This window comes from Bufo bufo, chromosome 6, assembly GCF_905171765.1.
Source record: "Bufo bufo chromosome 6, aBufBuf1.1, whole genome shotgun sequence".
Taxonomy (NCBI): domain Eukaryota; kingdom Metazoa; phylum Chordata; class Amphibia; order Anura; family Bufonidae; genus Bufo; species Bufo bufo.
The window spans coordinates 109,072,659-109,088,699 of record NC_053394.1 but is presented as its reverse complement, the minus strand read 5'-3'; positions in this window follow the sequence as shown (position 1 = coordinate 109,088,699).

Sequence of the window (16,041 nt, the reverse complement as noted above, 5' to 3'; positions counted from 1 at the left end):
GCGGATGCCGGAATCAAATAGCGGCACCCGACCTCTATGACAGGGAGCGGCACCTAAGGGGTTAACTGCCGCTGATCGCAGCTCTCTGTCATAGAGGTCGGGTGTCGGCTATTTGATTCCGGCACCCGCCTCCTGTATTTGTATTAACAGGTCAGTTATCTTCATTGGTGGCGCAGTGCGCCCCCCCTCCAACAACCCAGTATAATAAACATTGAGTGCGGCCCCCCCAGTATAATAAACATTGAGTGCGCCCCCCCCCCCCAGTATAATAAACATTGAGTGCGGCCCCCCAGTATAATAAACATTGAGTGTGGCCCCCCCCAGTATAATAAACATTGAGTGCGGCCCCCCCAGTATAATAAACATTGAGTGCGGCCCCCCCAACACCCCAGTATAATAAACATTGAGTGCGGCCCCCCCAACACCCCAGTATAATAAGCATTGAGTGCGGCCCCCCCAGTATAATAAGCATTGAGTGCGGCCCCCCCAGTATAATAAACATTGAGTGCGGCCCCCCCAGTATAATAAACATTGAGTGCGGCCCCCCCAGTATAATAAACATTGAGTGCGGCCCCCCCAGTATAATAAACATTGTGCGGCCCCCCCCAGTATAATAAACATTGAGTGCGGCCCCCCCAGTATAATAAACATTGAGTGCGGCCCCCCCAGTATAATAAACATTGAGTGCGGCCCCCCCAGTATAATAAACATTGAGTGCGGCCCCCCCCCAGTATAATAAACATTGAGTGCGGCCCCCCCCCCAGTATAATAAACATTGAGTGCGGCCCCCCCCCCCCCAGTATAATAAACATTGAGTGCGCCCCCCCCAGTATAATAAACATTGAGTGTGCCCCCCCCAGTATAATAAACATTGAGTGCGGCCCCCCCAGTATAATAAACATTGAGTGCGGCCCCCCCCCCAGTATAATAAACATTGAGTGCGCCCCCCCCAGTATAATAAACATTGAGTGTGCCCCCCCCAGTATAATAAACATTGAGTGCGGCCCCCCCAGTATAATAAACATTGAGTGCGGCCCCCCCAGTATAATAAACATTGAGTGCCCCCCCCCCCCCCCCAGTATAATAAACATTTGTGGCGCAGTGGGAAGTGCCAATGAGGGTTAAAAAAAATAATAATAAATTAACTCACCTCCTCCAATTGATCGCGTAGCTGCCGGTCTCCTGTTTTTCTTCAGGACCTGTGGTGACGTCACTGAGCTCCATCACATGGTCCATTACCATGGTGATGGATCATGTGATGAGCACAGTGATGTCACCACAGGTCTTTTGACAGGTCCTGAAGAAAGAACAGGAGACTGGCTGCTACGCGATCAATTGGAGGAGGTGAGTTAATTTATTTTATTTTTTTTAACCCTCATTGGCACTGCCCACCAATGTTTATATGTTTATTATACTAGGGAGGGGGGGGGGGGGGCGCACTGCGCCACCAATGTTTATATGTTTATTATATTAGGGAGGGGGGGCGCACTGCGCCACCAATGTTTATTATGTTGGGGGGGGGCGCACTGCGCCACCAATGTTTATTATATTGGGGTGTATATAATGTTTATTATATTGACCTACTACGCATTCTGTATTAAAGAATGCTATTATTTTCCCTTATAACCATGTTGTTATAAGGGAAAGTAATACAGTGAATAGACTTTCATCCTACCAACCATGCGTGAAAATCGCACGGTTCAACCGGAAGGATGGATCCGGTATTTTGAATGCCGGATACTGCACTAATACATTCCTATGGGGAAAAATGCAGAATCCGGCATTCAGGCAAATCTTCAGTTTTTTTCACCAGAGATAAAACCGTAGAATGCTGCGGTTTTATCTTTTGCCTGATCAGTCAAAAAGACTGACCTGAAGACATATTTTCCGGTATAGAGCCCCTGTGACGGAACTCTATGCCGGAAATGAAAAACGCTAGTGTGAAAGTACCCTAAAATATTAAGTTTAAACCCCCCCTTTCCCAATTTTACATATAAAATATATAAACAATAAATAAACATATTACATAGCGCTGTGTCCGAAAAGTCCAAACTATTAAATTATTAAAAAATATCTCCTATGCGGTGAGCATTCGCCATTTTTAGTCACCTTGTCACCCCAAAAAATAGGATAGGACTTGAGTTACCTGAGTTAGTCTGGCAGTCCACCCACAACCCAATACTGGACCTGTTGAATTTTGTATGACCCCAGCTGTTGAGTGGGCATCTGCCTCTCCTTGCTTCCTTGTTGCTCTCTAGCTTGGAGCTGTAGGTACTTGATGGGCAGAGGCCGACTGCGCTCTGCCCCGATGCCAGCTCTTCCGCTGGGGTAGCCTGTGGAAAGTCAGCCTCTGGAGAAGAGGATAGAGGAGGGCAGAGGCCAACTGCGCTCTGCCCAGATGCCAGCTCTTCCGCTGGGGTACCCTGTGGGATGTCCGGCTCTGGAGAAGAGGATAGGGGAGGGCAGAGGCTGACTGCGCTCTGCCCAGATGCCAGCTCTTCTGCTGGGGTAGCCTGTGGGGAGTCAGGCTCTGGATAAGAGGATAGAGGAGGGCAGAGGCTGACTGCGCTCTGCCCAGATGCCAGCTCTTCTGCTGGGGTAGCCTGTGGGGAGTCAGGCTCTGGATAAGAGGATAGAGGAGGGCAGAGGCCAACTGCGCTCTGCCCAGATGCCAGCTCTTCCGCTGGGGTAGCCTGTGGGATGTCCGGCTCTGGAGAAGAGGATAGGGGAGGGCAGAGGCCAACTGCGCTCTGCCCAGATGCCAGCTCTTCCGCTGGGGTAGCCTGTGGGATGTCCGGCTCTGGAGAAGAGGATAGGGGAGGGCAGAGGCTGCCTGCGCTCTGCCCAGATGCCAGCTCTTCTACTGGGATGTGGTCAGGGAATCCTATCCCCAGGACCTTGTTGCAGATCGGCTGTGGAGAGGAGGAATCGCTTACCTCCTCCACCTGGCATTCCTGCAGGGTTGGTGGGGGATCTGAACCGGTCGTCCAGCATCTCTGTAGGGCCGGTGGAGAGTTCCCTACTTTGGGAGTTGGTAGGGAAGCAGGGGGTATCGCTGGCAAGTCTTCCCAGTTGCAGGAGGGCAGATCTGGCTCTGCTTGTCGAGTAGGTTGGGGATGAATGGAGCTGAGCAGGTGTTGGTAGGTCTGCTCCAGCTCCCACTCCCTTGTTACCAGGTGGGTCATGTCTTTGCTCACCTCCCTTCCGTCAGCATAAACATGCATGCCCATCCGGTAGTCGTAGATATCCCAAAACCTAAACTCCTCCGTGCTGCCAAGATCAATGTCCTCCTCCAAGGCATCCCATAGTAACCCCGGTCCATCAAACTCCTCACCCTCGGGTCTGTCGTGCTCAGCCATCCAGGGGGAATGTTGAATGACATGCCACCTTAGGGCCTGGTAAGCGTCCTCTAGCCTAAGCTCCTTACATACCAGGTTCTGGAGCTCTGTTACCCAGTCATCCAGGGGCTGCTCTCCCAAGAGACCCATCCGCATCGCCACACGCTTCTGTAGCCGCTGCTCATAACTTGGGAGACTCTCACCTCGCCGCAGCTGGGCATTTTCCAAGGCATCATACCAGACTTCCTTTCTGTCTGCATCCCTGTAGTCTGCAGCTGCCTCCTCCTCCTCGTCATAGAACGTTGTCCGAAGACTAGCCGATTCCATCCTGCTGTAGCCAGGGGCGCTGTACGGATACTAGCGTTGCCCTCAATTTAGTAAATCCACAAACGGTGTCTCCGAGCTGCTTCTCCTCACACTAGGACGCCATCCCACTGCTGCCACCAAATGTAATGGGTACCTCCGTTGATAGCTGCTCCTAGTGCTTTCCGAGGACTCCAAGCACTCCACTTGACACCGTACGCACTGCAGACCCCACGAACCGCCGAAGCTTGGTTGAGGTCTCACCGTCTCCTACCCACCCTGGACCTACGACAAGGCTCCAGGCTCCAGTGGGTGAACCTCTCCTAAAACCAGAGAGCAGGAACAGCTCTTGAAAGAGCTAGTAGCTATAGCCAGGGGAGTATAGCAAATCTCCCAGTGTATAGCAATCCCCCACGTCGATCAGTTACCCAAACATCAGCCTCAACATGATAAAGGGTAAAACAGGAACACTTTATTGAGGGCTACCCGCCCATATTTATGCAGGTCCCCATCTGGTGGACACGCCCCTAGGGGACCAGAATGAAGACTGTGACACAGGACAGATATGCAGCACTGCAGGATACACAGAGACAATACATCCCCACAATGCATCATGGTTTCCATTTCATCCACCATGACGGCCCACATTGAGATTGACCCTTGACCTCTGTAGGGGCAGGAACACATAGAGAGTTTAAATTCCCCCCACCCCTCCACCTCCTCAGTGCTTTCCTGCCCCTACAGGGGCCAACATGTAGAGAGAGCCCTCCTTCCAGGAGGGTAGTAGCTTTATTCTCTTACAGGAATCTCCTGCTGGCCTCCCACGGCAGGGGCTAAGGCTGGCCAGCTTGGAGCAACAAGGACCCTCGTCTTAGCTTATGCTGAGGCCTGCGGTCCTTCCCTACCTCAGACTTCCTTCCCTCCTCTGGGTAATAGTCGGGGGTGCCGGCTTCACAAGGCGCCTCGCGCGGCGCTTGGCGTCCTTCCTCTCAGGTGACCGGCAGGAGGAGTGGTGCGGCGCTTGATGCGCATTAGAGGCGGGCCGGGCGGCGCACGTACCTTTTTTCTACTGCTTGATGACGTCAGACGCCGGGACAAGAATTTAAAAAAGCGCGGTTGTCAGCCTTTGCCTGCTGCACCGCGATGTCTGAAGCACCTACTCCTCGCCAGGAAGGCGCTGATCCTTCGGCCATCAGTACAGTGAGTCCCCTCTGGGGGGAAATTGTATTTTGAATTTTACTTCTGTTCCAATTCTAAGCATCGTATATCTGGTTGCTTCCTCCAGGGCAGCAAAGAAACTAAAACTAAAGCAAAGCTCTCAAAGTGCTGTGCATGCTCAAGAAGGTTACCTGAAAATTACAAAAAAAGGCTGTGCAAGCCTTGTACTGCCGAAATATGGAAGGAAGAGCAACCAGATATTCTGTCCGAAATGAAAACTTTTATTACGGACGAAATCAGATCTTCTTTGGCCACTATGTCTGTCCCCGCTAGTGTCCCCAACCCTCCCAAGAAACGCAAACTGTCGGTCGTCTCCTCATCTGAGGGCGAGGATGTAGAGGAAGCTTCCGTCACATCCAGACAGATTCCTGCTGAGGACCCCTTGTCAGAGGGGGAAATTTTGGAGGAGAACAAAAAATATTTTTTCTCCACAGACGAGATGGAGGATTTACTCAGAGCAGTCAGGTCCACAATGGGAATTGAGGATACCCCTAGACCCCGGACCGTCCAGGATGAAATGTTTGGCGGCCTTAGATCCAAGACTTCCATCGTCTTCCCTATAAACGAGAATATACGGGAAATGATTATGGAGGAGTGGTCAGATCCTGAGAAGAGATTAGGTGTCCCCAAGGAGTTCAGGAACCGACTCTGCTTTGATCCAGCAGAAAGCAAAATATATAATCAGACCCCCAAAGTCGACATACAGGTGGCTAAGGTTGTAAAGAAAACCGCTCTTCCCTTTGAGGATTCCTCCCAACTGGGTGATCCAATGGACAGAAAGGCAGACGGGCTCCTAAAAAGATCCTGGGAGTCAGCAATGTTTGGGGTAAAAGCAAACATTGCAGCAACTTCAGTAGCCAGGGCTATGTATATATGGCTGGGGGAATTGGACGAACACCTAAAAAATAAGACCCCAAGAGAAGAAATCAGGGAGTCTATTCCACTCCTTCGTTCCGCCACAGCATTCTTAGCGGATGCCTCTGCGGAATCCATCCGTTTCTCAGCCAAAGACGCTGCTCTCTCTAACGCAGCCAGGCGAGCATTATGGATGAAAGCATGGTCAGGGGACAAGGCTTCCAAAGCCAAACTCTGTTCTATCCCATTTTCTGGGGAGTTTGTCTTTGGTCCCACTCTAGATAAGATTTTAGAGGGAGCGGCGGATAAGAAGAAGGGATTTCCGGAGGACAAGGAGTCTAGAAAGAAGCCCTTTCGTCAGTTCCAGCCCCAGCAGAGATCCTACAGGGGGAAAGGAAAAACTGGCAGGTGGAGCTATCCCAAAGGGGGAAGAGGGAGAGGCTTCATTCTCAATCCCCAAAACCGTCAAAATAAACAGCAATGACGCCAGAGATGGGGGGAGACTGAAGGGGTTCTTACCATCTTGGGAGAAGATCACCTCAAATCCCTGGGTTCTAAACGTAGTCTCTCAAGGCTACAAGATAGAATTCACATCAATCCCCCCAAGAAGATTCTGCATCTCATCCCAGAACAAAACAGAGCTTCCAAAAATATGGCAGGGCGTCCGAGACCTCTTAGATCTAGGGGTAATTCAGAGGGTCCCGCAACTAGAACAAAGGAGAGGTTTCTACTCCAACCTCTTCCTAGTAAAGAAACCAGACCAATCCCTGCGAACCATCATAAATCTAAAACCTCTAAACAGATCCATCTTATACAGGAAATTCAGGATGGAAACCATCACATCCACTATTCCCCTAATCCAGAAAGGAGCGTTTATGTCGTCAATCGACCTCAAAGACGCATACTACCATATTCCTATTCATCATCTTTCTCAAAAGTACTTAAGATTCTCCCTAAAAGGGCCGGACGGCTTGATCCACCATTTTCAATATGTCGCCCTCCCTTTCGGCATCTCCTCGGCCCCCAGGGTCTTCACAAAGGTGGTAGTGGAAATGGTGGCCTATCTTCGTCAGGAAGGTATAACAATTATCCCATACCTAGACGACTTCCTTATTCTTGGCAATACAGAAGCCGAAAATCTGTCTGCAACTCGGAGATTCTCAGAGTTGCTAAAAGATCTGGGTTGGATCATAAATATAAAAAAATCCACTCTGATCCCATCCAGAAGAATAAGATTCCTAGGCGTAGAACTGGACTCAGCCCTGTCAAAGACCTTTCTTCCCCAGGACAAAACAGTGGCGCTAGTAGAGAAGATCCGAATGTTTCAGAGTTCTCACAGGTGCTCCATCAGACGGTCCATGAGTCTTCTCGGAAGTCTAACTGCCTGCATCCCCTCGGTTGCCTGGTGCCAAAGCCACACAAGGGTAATCCAGAGTTGGATCCTAAGTGTATGGGATGGAAGACAGACAAACCTAGACAAAAATGTATGGATTCCTCAGTCCGTAAAATCGGATCTAAGCTGGTGGAAAGAAAGAAGAAGACTGCTCGGAGGTCTACAGTGGCGGAACTACCCGGCCGTTCAGGTAATAACAGACGCAAGTCTGGAAGGCTGGGGAGCAAAAATAGGAGACCATCTTCTACAGGGTACTTGGCCAGAAAACATAAGAAAAAGATCCTCCAATTACAGAGAGCTGTACGCTGTCCTCGAAACATTAACAAAAGGAGAAGACCTACTGAGGGGTCATCATCTAAAGATTCTATCCGACAATACCACAACTGTGGCATACCTACGACACCAAGGAGGGACAAGGTCACGCCTGTTGGGCGCTGTAGCAATGAAAATCTTCTCCTGGGCAGAAGAGAACACCCTGTCGCTCTCCGCCATCCATTTAAAGGGCTGCGAAAACACAGTAGCAGACTACCTGAGCAGGGAAAAAATAGATCCAGGGGAATGGTCCCTGAACCGAAAGATCTTCCAGAGGATCTCAAAAAGATGGGGTCATCCGGAAGTAGACTTATTCGCTTCAAGAAAAAATACGCAGGTAGAATGCTTTTGCTCCCTAAACCAGGAGGACGGCCCGTGGGCAATAGACGCCCTATCAATTCAGTGGAATTGGAGATTGGCTTATGCATTTCCCCCGATACCACTATTACCGCGAGTCATCCAGAAGCTTCTAGGAGAACCAACTACTCTCATCCTAATAGCCCCCCTATGGCCAAAGAGGAGCTGGTTCTCTACTCTAAGACAGCTAACGCTGGAGGATCCCTGGGAAATTCCTTTTCAGAGAGACATCCTAGTCCAGGGCCCACTTCTGCATTCAGACCCAGGAATCTTCAGACTGGCAGCCTGGATCCTGAGAGCGAAACCTTAAAGAACAGAGGCCTGTCAGATAAGGTGATTCTTACGCTCAAGGCCAGTAGAAAAAAAAGTGACATCTTCCATCTATTTAAAGATATGGAAAAGATACTGTTCCTGGTTAGGAATTGATCACCCGGACACCTCTTCTCCTCCCATCAACAAGATTCTGGACTTCCTCCAGAGCGGTCTGGAATTAGGTCTGAGACCTAGTACTCTGAAAGTACAAATATCAGCCCTCAGTACCTTCTACGACTGCAGCTTAGCCAATCACAGATGGGTCAGGAGGTTTATTAGAGCAGCTTCAAGGTTAAGACCCACCCTTAAATCTAGAGCTCCAACTTGGGACTTGAACATCGTCCTAGAAGGCCTAACAAAGCCTCCATTTGTACCGTTATCAGAGATCTCCTTAAAACACCTTTCTCTGAAGACTGCTTTCCTGATAGCAATTATGTCAGCCAGACGTATTGGAGAACTTCAGGCCCTCTCCTGCAGGGAACCATATCTCCAAATCTGTAATGATCACATCCGCCTAACGCTCGACCCTGGGTTCCTCCCTAAAGTAGTCTCCTCCTTCCACCAGGAACAGGAGATCTTTCTACCTTCTATCACTAGGTCCGAAGTTGCAGGGTCTAGTGATAACATGTACCTCTTAGACGTTAAGGATACAGTAATTCAATACCTAGAGGCTACCAGGGCTCTTAGGATAGATAATAATCTCCTAGTTCAGTTCTCTGGAAAAAATAAAGGGAAGAAGCTAGCTAAATCCTCCATAGCTAGATGGATCAGGTCCACCATCGAGTGTTGCTACAGGATACAGGACAAGCCCAGTCCCGGCAATATTAAAGCCCATTCCACTAGGGCCACTGCCTCCTCTTGGGCTGAAAAAAGAGGCGTCTCACTAGACCAGATTTGTAGGGCCGCAACCTGGGCTAGCACAAACACCTTTGTAAGACACTATCGCCTTAATCTTCCAGACTCGAATGAGGCTCTTTTTGGTCGGAAGATTATACAGGCCATATCCCCACCCATGTAGTCATTTGATACATCTCAATGTGGGCCGTCATGGTGGATGAAATGGAAAAACCGCAATTAGACTTACCGGTAATTCCGTTTCCTTGAATCCACCATGACGGCCCCGTACTATTCCCATCCCAAAAAAAAAAAAAAACACATATCATATATGTGTAATAAAAATATATATATATATATATATATATATATATATATATATATATATATAAAATACGAGTTTAAGGGTATGAATCAATATCTTTTACTCTCTTTTCCACCTTTCGGATAATTTGTAAAGCACTGAGGAGGTGGAGGGGTGGGGGGAATTTAAACTCTCTATGTGTTCCTGCCCCTACAGAGGTCAAGGGTCAATCTCAATGTGGGCCGTCATGGTGGATTCAAGGAAACGGAATTACCGGTAAGTCTAATTGCGGTTTTTCCTCCTCTCTGCCCTGGAGACACCCGAGGAGTAATCCAATTATCTCTCAAGACAAAGGGAAATCACCAATACACATGTGGGGACAACAGAACAGAAATCACCATTTAAACATACAATGTCACAACCCTTTTCAATACACAGACATTTAACATCCCAAAATGGCACGAATTAGACCAGGAGTTCAAGTTCAAGTCCTTTGTGAACAAATGAGGCCTGGCTGATGAGAGGGCCCATAATCCTGGGGCAAGAGGCCAGCAGCCAGGCCCCTCCAAAACCCAGTGGCGAGGTTGGTTTCGCCACAGGACTGTTCTATTATGGGCCGAACGTTTCATAAAATGCGAAATGCACGCGGCTAATTTTTGGTGTTTTTTATTTTTTATTTTTTTTGCACGGTATTGAGTATCGCAATACTTTTTTATGGTGACGAAAGCGAATCAAAACTTTGGTATTGAAACAACCCTACACCGATCTGATCGGTGTAGCGTTGTGACGATACCAAAATTTTGATTCGGTTTTGATTTGGCGACTAAAAATTTAATTTGGCTCCTAAATTTTTCAGTTCAGGAGCCAATGGCTACTAGGTATTTTTTTTAGTCTGGAGGACTGCATTAGTAGAAGAGCCCTCCAGTAGAAATAAGGCCCCCTATTGTTTCCGCAGTGGTAATAATGCTCTCTTCAGACCCCTCAGTAGTAATAATGCCCTCCGTAGTGCTCTTAGTAGCAACAATGCGAATCTATAAGTCCCTTCTATAATGCTCGCCCTAAAGTGCCCCAGTATTTATATCGCCCCCCTACTGTTATAATGCCCCTACAGTGCCCCCAGTAGTTATACTGCCCCCTACTGTTATAATGCCCCTACAGTGCCTCCAGTAGTTTTACTGCTCCCTACTGTTATAATGCCCCTACAGTGCCCCCAGTAGTTATACTGCCCCCTACTGTTATAATGCTCACCCTGAAGCTCCCCCAGTATTTATAATGCCCCCTGTAGTTATATTCTTCCGTTTAGTGTCCTCAGAAATTATAATTTCTCAACCCCTCCACCATACAGTCCCACGTAAATAACATGATTTCCCTCCCTCCGCCATGTAAATACCATCACACCATCTCTCCTGCCCCCTCCAATATACAGTCCCACGTAAATAACATCATCCCCTCCACAGCCGCCTTCAACATATAGTCCCATGTAAATAACATCACCCTGCCCCAGCAACCTCCAACATGCATTCCCATGTAAATAACATCACCCCCCTCAACTTTCAGTCCCATGTAAATAACATCACCCCACTGTCCCATGTAAATAACTTCCCTCCCTTCAGCCCTAACATACAGTCCCAGTTAAATAACTACATCTCCCAGCATTGCTCTGCCTCTCCTTTCACTTACCTCTCCTCATGTAGCAGATCTCACCACAGCTTCTTCCCAGGACTTCTCTTCACTGCTGATCCGTCCTCACATGATGGTGACATCATCACAGGTCCTTTTCAGCTACTGCATTTAGAACTGATCCCATGACCTGTGATGTCACCACAGGTCCTTCAGCTCTTGCAGGGCATTAGATTAAATTGTATTGCCTTCCTGAGGACGGCAATACAGTTCTATCTATCTGGCAGGCAGTACATTCAGGGCCTGGGACAAAACATCAGGGGCCCAGGCCCCAAATGTTTTTTTATTTTTTTATAATTGTATATTTATTATTAAATAATACGGAAATTAAAATACACATTTACAATAGAATAATGCACAAAAGTACAAGGTAAGGATGAAACATGAAATACATCACATTCATATTGATTGAGCGTTTGTATCACTCGATAATAGTCAGTTAAGAAAAATGAGAGACCGAGCAGAAATATAACAATAAAGTGAACTAATGGAGACTGTGTCTATCTGTAATCATTCCGAAGAAGGACTACTAAGCGGTGTATCCTAGACAATAAGACATCAGGTAGTAGCGGGAGACACTCCTTTCACATGAGGTCATCAAGGTTGCCTAGTGGCCCAGTAATTATCCCATAGGTCTCATATGGCGTTGAAGAGTGCCATTTTGTCCTGAAACATAGCAGTGGAATTCTCCATTGTTCGGACCTCCATCACCCTAGCATACAAATCAGAGACCCGTGGTGGTTCGGAGCTTTTCCAAGCTCGGGAGATTAGACAACGAGCGTGTTTTTTTAACTTGAATGGGGACCACATTGAGCAGGAAGGACATAGGATCAGGTCGGATTTCAATTCCAAAAATATCACTCAGGAGGGCGCCTACTCCGGTCCAGTAGGGGCATATCTTGGGGCAGTCTCAGAAAATATGAGGCAATGTACCCCTATGTAAGCCGCATCTCCAGCAATCACCCGGGACTACTGGATTCATTCTATGGAGGAGGTCAGGAGTATGGTACCAGTACATTAAGATTTTATATTGGTTCTCCTGATGAAGTACCGACATAGAGGATTTCGCTGCCCTCCTCCATATAAGGTGCCAGAGTGTGTCCGGTAAGGCCCTCCCCAGATACTCCTCCCACCGCACCATGTAGGAATGCCTTTGAACCCGATCAGGGAAGGGAGTCAGCAATATGGAGTAAATCTCAGAAATTAGACTTTTCGCATGTACCCCTTCCTGCAAAGGCGTTCAAAGAGAGTCGGAAGGGCAACTGTGATCCCTGAAAAAATGGACTGGGCGAAGTGACTAATCTGGATATAAAAGTAATTGGAAGAGGGGGGGGAGATCATATTTGGTCTGCAGGGTAGAAAACGGCAAAAGGTCCCTAGTGAAGGGGTCCCCAATATCAGCAAACCGAAACACCCCCTTCTGAAACCATGGTCTCCTTGTGGACGTGGTAAGACTAGCAGGGAGCGTAGGGTGATACAAAAAGGAGGTCATGGCGGAGTGATTGGAAACCAGAGGGAATTTGCTACTGCACTGCTGCCAGATGCATCTGGTACAAACCATGGGCCCTAGGAGATCCTTGGCTGGTAGAGTCCTGTCAGGTCCGGACCATAGCATGGAGTTAGGATGTACAGGAGCTAGCCAGAGTCTTTCTATCTGCATCCAGACAGAGTATGGGTGCAAGGAAGCCCAGGCTGTGACAGAACGTAGCTGGGCCGCCCAGTAATATTTGGACAGATCCGGTACCCGTAGACCGCCCTAGTGCCTACTAAATAGAAGGACTGACCGCGGGATTCTATGCTTCCTTCCCGCCCATATGAATCTAAGGAGGTGAGATTGAGTGAGTGGATCTCAGATCTTTAATGGGAACTATAATCGGTAAGGTCTCAAAAAGATACAGAAGCTTGGGCAAGATCGTCATTTTAGTCGCAGCAATACGTCCCATGAGAGAGAGTGGGAGAGCATGCCACTTATCCAGAAGACCCCTAATCTCCGCATATATATGTGGGAAGTTAGCTTTGTAAAGCTCCCCATATCGGGGAGTGAGGTCAACACCCAAATATTGCAGGGAGTCCGTCTTCCAATGGAAAGCAAAGTTAACCCTGAGGGAGCCCAGGGCCGTCTGAGAAAGATTAAGAGGGAGGGCCTCAGTTTTATGGGTGTTGACCTTATACCCCGAGAGTCGACCAAACTCCTGTAGGATGGAGTGGAGGTTTGGTAGGGAAATATGAAGCTTGGTAAGGGTAAGGAGGATGTCGTCTGCATATAGCGATCGCTTAAACTCCCTGTCCTTGACCATAACACCTCTGATGTCTGGGCATGCCCTGATCTTGGCCGTCAGGGGTTCGATACACATGGCAAATAGTAGGGGAGACAGGGGGCAGCCTTGTCTCGTTCCATTAGCAATGCGTATGGGTCAAGATTAAGCATGAGGTAGTCTGATTGTCGTTGTGGGGGAGGAGTATAGGCTATGAATGGCCCTAACGAAGGGACCAGAAAGGCCATAAGCCTGCAAGGTAGCAAAAATGAAAGGCCAACCTAAACGGTCGAACGCCTTTTCAGCATCTAAACTAAGAAGTAATGCCTCCTCACCTGAGCGAGATATGACATCTATCAAGTCAATGTTTCTTCGTGTGTTGTCGGCCCCCTGATGGCCCGGAACAAATCCCATGGTCTTTGTGAATCAGGGAGGGGAGAAAGACGTTTAGTTGGGAAGCTAGGGCTTTGGTGTAAATCTTAAGGTCTGAGTTAAGCAAGGCAATGGGCCTAGTTATGGCATTTGTGAGGATCTTTCCCAGGTTTCGGAATCATCGTGAGATAAGAGTGAGACATCGGGGCAGGTACTGCGTTGCGCGCTAGAAAATGATTAAAAAGGGTTACTAAGTGAGGGATTAGTTCAGTCTTAAAAGTCTTATAATATTTGTACGAAAAGCCATCAGGCCCTGGGGATTTACACTCAGGTAGATGGTCCACCACTTCCCCAATCTCTTCCGGCGTGATCGGACTATTAAGGGTGGCAAGGTCGGAAGTAGATAGGGTAGGAAGATGACATGATGCCAAATAAGACCAGAGTGTACTATCTCTCAGTCCCTCATCTGTGGGGAGGGCGGAGGGTAAATTGTACAGGGAAGAGTAGTAGGTCGAGAACCTCTCCGCTATCACTCTGGGGTCATAGTGGATTGTTCCATCAGCCCCTCTAATAGCACTCGGACCCGTTTGAGAGTTGTGATTCCTGAGTTGTCTGGCCAGCAAAGTGTGGGGCTTGTTCCCCCAAGCATAATAACGCTGTTGTGGGTAAAGTAATAACTTGCTGAAACGACCTAAAGCTAGACTCTTCAATTGGGCCCTGGTATCAACAATTCGTCTGAGTGTGCATCGGGAGGGGTGAGCAGCCATCTTGTCTTCTAGTGTTTGCAAGCGGGACGTAAGGGTCTTAACTAAGGCAGTCGAGTCCTTCTTTAATTTTGAGCTTATTGCAATACAATGACCCCTCATGACCGCTTTATGCGCTTCCCTACAAAGGACGGACATCCCCTACTGATCCCTCATTTAGGTCAGAGTACATTTTCAGATGTTCGCGGAGTTCCTCCCTAATGATAGGCTGTTTCAAGAGGGAGTCATTAAGTCTCCAGTGGCAATGGCGAACATGGCCCGACTCACTACTAATGTCCACTAGTACAGGAGCATGGTCTGACCATGTGATTTGACCCATCTCCGCTCCTTCCAATAATCTGAGGGTCGAAATGGTACCAAAGAGGTAATCAATATGGGTGTGTGAACCATGTGGGGCAGAGTAAAAGGAGAAGGACCTATCAGTGGGATAAGTGAGATGCCAGAGGTCATACAGGGAGTATTTCTGCACTAGTTTACGAAAGTCCCTGGCTAAGCGCTGCTGTGTCGAATGTATTGGTCTGCCCGGGAGGGCCAGGCGATTCAGAGAACACTGCATTAAAGTCCCCACCAAGGAGGACTACGGACTTCGAAGAGTCCACTCCCTCAACAAAAACCTTGCGGAAGATTCCACCGAGAAAGCGGATCTGGGACGTGTTTGGTGCATAAATGTTACATAAGGTGATGGGTTTATCCGCTAAACGGCCACGGAGAATAATATAACGCCCCTGTGGATCTATAATTGAAGATTCAATCCTAAGGGGACATCGTGCAGACACCAAGATGGCAACCCCCACCCTCCGACGGCTATGAGTAGCCGAATAAGCGGTAGGTGCGAACTGCCGCAATTTCAGCTCTACAGGCCTCTGTAACTTCAGAAATAAGAACCCAAAAGTCCTCTTTTGTAGGAAAACGGCTAAAATAGCTCGCCCAGGGCTGTGGAGGTTCGGGTGGGGGGTCCATAACAGCAAGTGATGGAGGGCTTGGAGATCTGGCCCAGATGTCAGAAGGGAGAGGAGAGCTGCTGTCCCCTTGGTCCAGCAATGGTGGGGCTGGGGGCTGCTTATTTTGCCAGGGCTCATGCAGGGGGGTCCCAGGAAGGCTAGATGTAGGGTCCCCTGGGGTAATATCTCATCCCCTAAGAGGAGCCACAGTACCTTTACGTGATGCGGTAGGATATAGGTGGGAGGCAAAACGGAAGGAGGAGTTGCCATCAAAATGTCCGCTTTAAGGGATTTCAGTTCCAAAAGCAAGAGTTTCCTCTTGGCGTTGGAGTTGAGCCCCTTGACATTGAAGGTTATGCACCACATCATGTGAGTATGTGATGATACACAATGTATGCAGAGTACAGCTCACCGAGGGAGTCCGTATACGTCAGTGGGTTTGCACTTGTCGGTCAACGGATCAAAGGCAAAACTGAGGTACACGATCTCCACAGGCAAGGAAGTTCAGGCACCTACAACAGGAGAGAGAACACAGGAGGGGGGGGGGGGGGGGAGACAGGACGAGACAACACAAAGACAGACAAACAGATAGCAGTAAACAACTATTCCCAGGGATATAATCCCTGCTAGGGGCAAATAAGAAGCCCCTTTGGGGGTGTAAGTGTCGGAGACCAGCAAATTGAGGCTGGCCAAGGAGCCAACTACAATTATCGGAGAGAAAAGAAAACAAGTAACAACTAGGTGGGCCCTTCAGATAACCCGCACCGTGATGTTGCAACAAGAAAGCAATAACTGGCTTAACA